A 7,740-nucleotide genomic window follows, 5' to 3' on the forward strand; every position below is an offset into this window, starting at 1 on the left:
TTGTTTAGATTCTCTTCCGGATCCATCGCATAAGGATTCTTTTCCATCGACGCTTCGAACGAGCAACGATGGTTCATCTTCAGGATGTGAGAAAATATTGAAAGACTGGTCTTATTTTTTTCCTATATATAGAGAGATGCTTAGCCGACAGATATGATTAATTATTATTATTATTATTATTATTTTTTAATTTTTATTTATTTATTATTTTTTTTATGGTTATATTCATTATATTGGTTTTTAATTTTCTAATTTATATAATTATTTTAATTAAATTTTAATTATTTTAATTTAATTTTAATTATTCCTTATTTTAATTATAATTATTTCTTATTTTAATTATAATTATTTCTTATTTTAATTATAATTCTTTTAATTAATAATCTTAATATAATTGTTATTTATTTTAATTAATTTTAATTTTAGTTATTATAATTATTAATTTTAATTTTAATTATTATAATTATTATAATTATTAATTTTTAATTGTTATAATTATATTGATTTTATAATTGTTTTATGCAAATTCTAATTATTTGTTTATTTTAATTAATTATAATTGTACTGATTGTATTTATTTTGATTATTTATTTATTTTAATTATTATTCTACTTAATTATTAATTATTAATTGTTAATTATTATAATTATATTTGTTCTAGTTTATTTATTAATTGTAGTTTTAGTTTTAATTATTATTATTATTATTATTATTATATATTTTTATTTTTTTTTATTCTTTTTAATGTCGTGATTATTTAATATGTCTCCCTATATATTGTTCTATGTTGAAGTGTTTATTATTATTGATAGATGTTTAATTCCCATGATTTATTTATTTATTTTTTAGGTCAAAGTGTGTTATTAAATTAAATTGGATTAGATTTACTAAGTTTGTTCGAGGTTAACCTAGAACAAACTTAATAAATCTAATCCAATTTAATTTAATAACACACTTTGACCTAAAAAATAAATAAATTGTTATAATTATATTTGTTCTAATTTATTTATTAATTGTAATTTTAGTTTTAATTATTATTATTATTATTTTTTTTATTTTTTATTTTTTATTTTTTTATTTTTTATTATTATTTTTTTTAATGTCGTGATTATTTAATAGGTCTCCCTATATAGTGTTCTATGTTGAAGTGTTTATTATTATTGATAGATGTTTAATTCCCATGATTTATTTATTTATTTTTTTAGGTCAAAGTGTGTTATTAAATTAAATTGGATTAGATTTATTAAGTTTGTTCTAGGTAAACCTAGAACAAACTTAATAAATCTAATCCAATTTAATTTAATAACACACTTTGACCTAAAAAAATAAATAAATAAATCATGGGAATTAAACATCTATCAATAATAATAAACACTTCAACATAGAACACTATATAGGGAGACCTATTAAATAATCACCACATTAAAAAATAATAATAAAAAAAATAATAATAATTAAAACTAATTTTAATTATTATAATTATTAATTTTTAATTGTTATAATTATATTGATTCTATAATTGTTTTATGCAAATTCTAATTATTTGTTTATTTTAATTGTTATTTTAATTAATTATAATTGTATTGATTGTATTTATTTTGATTATTTATTTATTTTAATTATTAATCTAATTAATTATTAATTATTAATTATTAATTGTTATAATTATATTTTTTCTAGTTTATTTATTAATTGTAATTTTAGTTTTAATTATTATTATTATTATTTTTAATGTCGTGATTATTTAATAGATCTCCCTATATATTGTTCTATGTTGAAGTGTTTATTATTATTGATAAATGTTTAATTCCCATGATTTATTTATTTATTTATTTTATTTTTTTAAGGTCAAAGTGTGTTATTAAATTAAATTGGATTAGATTTATTAAGTTTGTTCTAGGTTAAACAAACTTAATAAATCTAATCCAATTTAATTTAATAACACACTTTGACCTTAAAAAAATAAAATAAATAAATAAATCAATCAATCAATCATGGGAATTAAACATCTATCAATAATAATAAACACTTCAACATAGAACAATATATAGGGAGACCTATTAAATAATCACGACATTAAAAATGAAAAAAATAAAATAAAATAAAAAAATAATAATTAAAACTAAAATTACAATTAATAAATAAACTAGAACAAATATAATTATAACAATTAACAATTAAAAACTAAAAATTAATAATTACTTAGAATAATAATTAAAATAAATAAAAAAGCAAAATAAATACAATCAATACAATTATAATTAATTAAAATAACAATTAAAATAAACAAATAATTAGAATTTGCATAAAACAATTATAAAATCAATATAATTATAACAATTAAAATAATTAAAATTAATAATTAATAATTATAATAATTATAATAAATAAAATTAAAATTAATTAAAATAAATAACAATTAATATTTTTTAATTAGAAGAATTATAATTAAAATAAGAAATAATTATAATTAAAATAAGGAATAATTAAAAATAAATTAAAATAATTATATAAATTAGAAAATTAAAAAAAATATAATGAATATAAACATAAATAATAATAATAATAATAATAATAATAATAATAATAATAATAATAATAATAATAATAATAATAATAATAATAATAAAAAATCATATCTGTCGGCTAAGCATCTTTATATATATAGGAAGAAAATAAGACTAGTCTTTCAATATTTTCTCACATCTTGAAGATGAACCATCGTTGCTGGTTCGAAACGCCGATGGAAAAGAATCCTTATGCGATGGAACCGGAAGAGAATCTAAACAATGATGAAACTCGCAGAAACCTCAAAGACAAGATAATCAAATAAATAAGTTTGAGGCTTATGACACACATACCACAAATCTAGGGAAAAGCGACACTTGGAGGGAAGTTTCTAAAACGATCTTTGGATGTAACCTCTAGCTGCTAAAAATAGATCCCTAAAATCTAGGGATGCTTTTTGCATGTTTCTTTTTTCTATTTCGAAAAAAGAAGCCCATGCATGCAAATTAGGATTGCTCAGTCCCAAAGGGAACCAGTCAACCTGAAGGCACATGCAGCAGTTTGCAAGCCTGGGAAAGGGATTTGCGTAGTTTCTGGGCTAGGTAGAGCTGGTTGTCCCTTAGACATTGCACAATTTCTGGGGTCAACAGGTCACTGCCTCCCATAACTGCGCAATTTCTGGGATGAAGGCCAGTGTCGGACTGGATTGCACAATTTCCCAAGGGAGGGTTGCATGGTTGGATTGCGCAATTCTAGAGCTCAGTAGGCAGCCCAACATGATTGTGTAATTTCTTGAGGAAAGGCTGGTTCCCCTCCAGAATTAAGCAATTTTATGGGGAAGCATCTCATCCATAAATTACCTAAGTCTTGGAATGGCAACCTGATGAGCAATAATATTGCAGCAAGAATGCTGCAACTCCTAGGGCTACCAGCTTTACTTTATCAACCCGGGGTTTGTACAAACTTGGAGGTGACAATGTTGTATACACAAGTAAAAGTGATGGTTCTGCCCTTTTTTCACTGTTCAACTGGTGAGAGACCACTAGGGTTTTTCAAGCCAGACTTCTATGGATTCAGAAGAAGCTTGATTACTGATGAGGGAAAGAGAAATCTACTCTAAGAGAAAGCTTGTCTACTGCAATAAGGAAAAAGACTGAAATCCAATGCTAAAATCACACCATTTTCTAACTAACTGCTAAGAGACTATGCTTCAGAAAGAATGCTAAGTTAACATGTATGAAATTCTATTGTCCTAAGCATGTAAGTTCAAAACATCAAACATTACTACTGTGCATGTAAATGACTAGAATAAATCTATTTTTATTTCTATCTTTTTTTTGGAAGAGTGTGAAAGCTAAACTCTTTTGGCAATGTGGCAGGTGGATTAGGAATGTTGGTGGATAGATGGAAGGTTTGGGAGACCCTTAGGTGACCTTGTCTGGCTTCTTAGAGGCTTTTCCCTCAATTCAGCCTCAAAACAAGCCACTATACAAAAACCTACAGGATGTCCTAAAAACCTACTGGATTCCCTGTATTTCTATAGGATACAGACGAGATAAAAATGATGGGTGTTGATGGTGATGGAAGGCTTAGGGAAGGTGGTTAATGTATGGAATGAAGCAAGAAAATGCCTAGGATTACTCAGAACTCAAAACCAAGTTTGGGAGATGGTTGGATTTGCTCAACATGCTTGGAGAAGTTTCCTTTTAAAATTATGACATTGGTGAAGGTCTTAGTGAAAGCAAGGAATGATCATGGATGGCTAAAGTTTGAAGGAGGTTGCTGGCTATGAGATCTCTCTTTACTTCTGAAACACCTGAACTACATCAAACATTGATATTTGCCCAAAAATCATGTAAACAAGGAGAATTTCAATAAGCTAGGGAAACAGAGTCTAATGAGCTAGATTTCTACTTCAAGCATGAGAAAGACTTGCAGCATAATATGGAATCATTGATGATATCTATTGTAAGGCTAAAGATGGAAGAAATCATGACTAGGTCCTACTCTTGCAAATTTATCAAATGCTGGCTTAAGTACACAAAACTCTAAATTCTATGAGAAAATATAATTTTGTCTTTTTGGGGCTACATAGGAGTCCTTTCCTCAAATCATGATTCCTGAAAGAAGAAGTGAGGCCAAAACACCTATTGACATCTTTTTTATGGTTCTTTATCTCTTCTAAACTACTGCTGAAGTAAAGCACAAATGGAAGCAAACTAATAAAAAAACTAATCAAATCTATATTACTTGCAATGAAATACTTCTAAGGACAATTTAACCATGAATCTATGAAACCAATCTAAGCATATAGATACAAGAAAAGGAGCCTTTGCTGCTAGGGTTGGGTCCTAACCCAAGATCTTTAGCCCTCTGAGTTAACTCACTACTGGATCAAGAAAAAGCTCATTCTCATTATCAAAACAGAAAATTACATAGCAATGTCTTCCACAAGTCTGGAGCTCAAAAATAACTATTGTTTTTACAACAAAATTTTGAATCCTAATGAGGCTCTAGGCCTCTTTATTTATACAACTAAAGTCCCCAACAACTTCCTTAAATCTAGGTAGGCTAGGCTCCCAAACTCGATGTATAAAATATGATATAGGTTCACTCGATAATGCAATATAAATCAAATCAGAATACTATCACCTACTTCTAATATCAATTTGCGGAATCTTAAAGATCAAGACAAACAATATAACCAGAAGAAGAAGAATCAATGGCACAATACATATGAAAATACTTTGGGGAAAGCCTCAGCTAAAAACCCCACACTATTGTATTATCATACATGGTGGAGATACATAGGAATTATACAAAGCCTTAGCTCTCAGTACAATCCTCACAGATGCTCACAAGCAATCTTGGCTTCTCTCCAGCCTTCCTCTCTGCCCTCCAAGCTCCTATTTCCTTGTGTTGTTCCTTGTGGATGATTAGCCTATTACCAAGTGGAAAACCAAGTCTTCAAAACTGCGCAATCATCGAGGATGAATCCTTGACTGCATGCATGAGTTTTCTCCATGAGAAAACACATGCAACTGATAGTACACTGTCCTTGAACATTAATATCAACTGGGTCTTTCTCAGAATAGACATGCATGACTTTTTGATGAGGGAATCTTCAGTTAACTGGAGTAGCACTAGTTGAGTGCATTAATGCATCAACTGACTGTTAACTCACTATTAGTTTCTCAAATAGTTTGGAACTAATTTAACTGGACTTAACTCAGTAAACTGAGTTAACTAATTACAACTCAAATATAACTCAATCTTATCTCCTTAATTTAAGGGATAACTCTTGCATGACTTCATAAATACTTCTAACTTGAATTTCTCCAACTAATTAATTTAAAATAAATAAATTAATTATTTCTAAGTAGCTTTTTTTTTTCCCCTGGAAAAATCCGTAAAGTTTTCATTAATATATGAAAAGATTACATATGTAGATGCTATAGCATATGCCATGATCGCTGTGGATCTGTACAAAGTTACAAAAATTACATATATTCCTGTCTGATATAAACATTTTGAGCTCTGTTTATCTATCAAAAGTTTTGTTGCTTGTCAGCAACCTTCAGTCTGTTCAATATTAGAAAGATTAAACTATGCATAAAGCTGTGTTCAGTGATGTTGCTGCCGAGTCAAATATTAGGAGTGTGGTAGACCCGCTGTAGGATAACCCAGGTCTATATATGGCCTATGATAAAATTTCTGTTCTTGCTGATCCAAAAATTTTGTGATCTCCCATGTTCCACGTTCCATCAGCGCGGCCTCCTTTGACAGCTTGTTAGCTGCCATATTATGCTCCCTGTAAATGTGAGCAACAGAGATATGGTTAAATGCCTCTTTGAGTTGCCGAACTTCATCAAATATGACTCTGAGTGTGTGCAAGTGGCATAATGAGATCTCATTGAACCAGTTAATGATAATCTGTGAGTCCCCAAAAATGTTAATACTAGTGCATTGATGACTAATAGCAAAGTGAAGGAGATGGCGTAATGTGATTAGCTCCGCGAAATTGTTGGTGCCAGCCCCCAGACCCGCTTTGATATGATATGAGAGAGTTGTGGATTTGTGCAGAATGAATCCACCCCCGCAGCTTTGGGCATTTGCAGCACCATCGAAAAAAGCCCAGGGAGTACTCTGGTCAATGATGGGAGGGGGATTTGGTCGACGAGTCTTTGGGGGAGGCGGCTCAGGCAGTTCTCTATAAGCAGAAATGATGCTGGCTTCAATGAGCGGCCAGACAGGTGGCTTATCGTCAAAGATCACATGGTTCCTCACTTTCCATATGATCCAGTTAACAACTATAGGGAGATTTGCTTCTTTCTTTCCCTTGTGCCGATTACCCCAGTCAATCCAAGCACTGATAGCATCGGGCCCATTCCATTCTCCGGTATGATTGGTGTATGGTTTTATATTGCTCCAAACCTGCTGTACAGAATTGCAATTTAGAAATAGATGCATAGTAGATTCAGACTCAGCCTTGCAAAGTGCGCATCTGGTCGGACCATAATGAGATCGTCGCATGAGAAAGTCACCTGTAGGTACCCTGTTCCAGAGGACACACCATGTAAATAATTTTGAGCGAGGGGAGGCCGAGAGTTTCCATATATAATGCCACCATTTGTCAAGTACCTTAGGCTTCTTATGAATGATAAGATGCAGGTAACCTTCCTTCGGGGAGTACATTCCGCTGTCCGCCCGATACCAGATCAGTTCGTCTGGGCCCTCAGTGATCCTAATGTGAGATTCCGTCAATGCCGCACAGTAATCTTGCCAGATTGTGTGCCATCGCAGGGGAATATTTAATTGAAATGCAGACTGCCAGGCCTGGTGAAATATATCTGATCGATTCTGGTCTGCTATCTGCGCAATAGTCTTAGTGCCCTGAGAAGATAGGTAGTCCACCAAATCCTGTGGGAGCAGGTGTCTACCTCCACAACCGCTCCAGGGGTCAAGTCCAATTCGAGCCCTGTCTCCACTTTTGATTCTCCAAACTATGTTATCCCTGATGAGTGGAAGGGCATGGAGAAGAGCCTTCCAGATAGATGAGATTCCAACTTTGTTCCAGCTGGGCTGTCTGAGCCAATCCATGGTGTTTTGGGGCCAGATATATTTGTGATATACAATAGAAGTCCAAAGGCTATGTGTAGTCATCAGGGCCCATCCCATCTTGGCCGCCATAGCACATGCGAAGGTGGGTAGGTCCTTTAGCCCCCACCCACC

This window comes from Pinus tabuliformis, chromosome 8 (assembly GCF_031772625.1).
Source record: "Pinus tabuliformis cultivar Carrire ecotype Pingquan chromosome 8, CPIR1, whole genome shotgun sequence".
NCBI lineage: Eukaryota > Viridiplantae > Streptophyta > Pinopsida > Pinales > Pinaceae > Pinus > Pinus tabuliformis.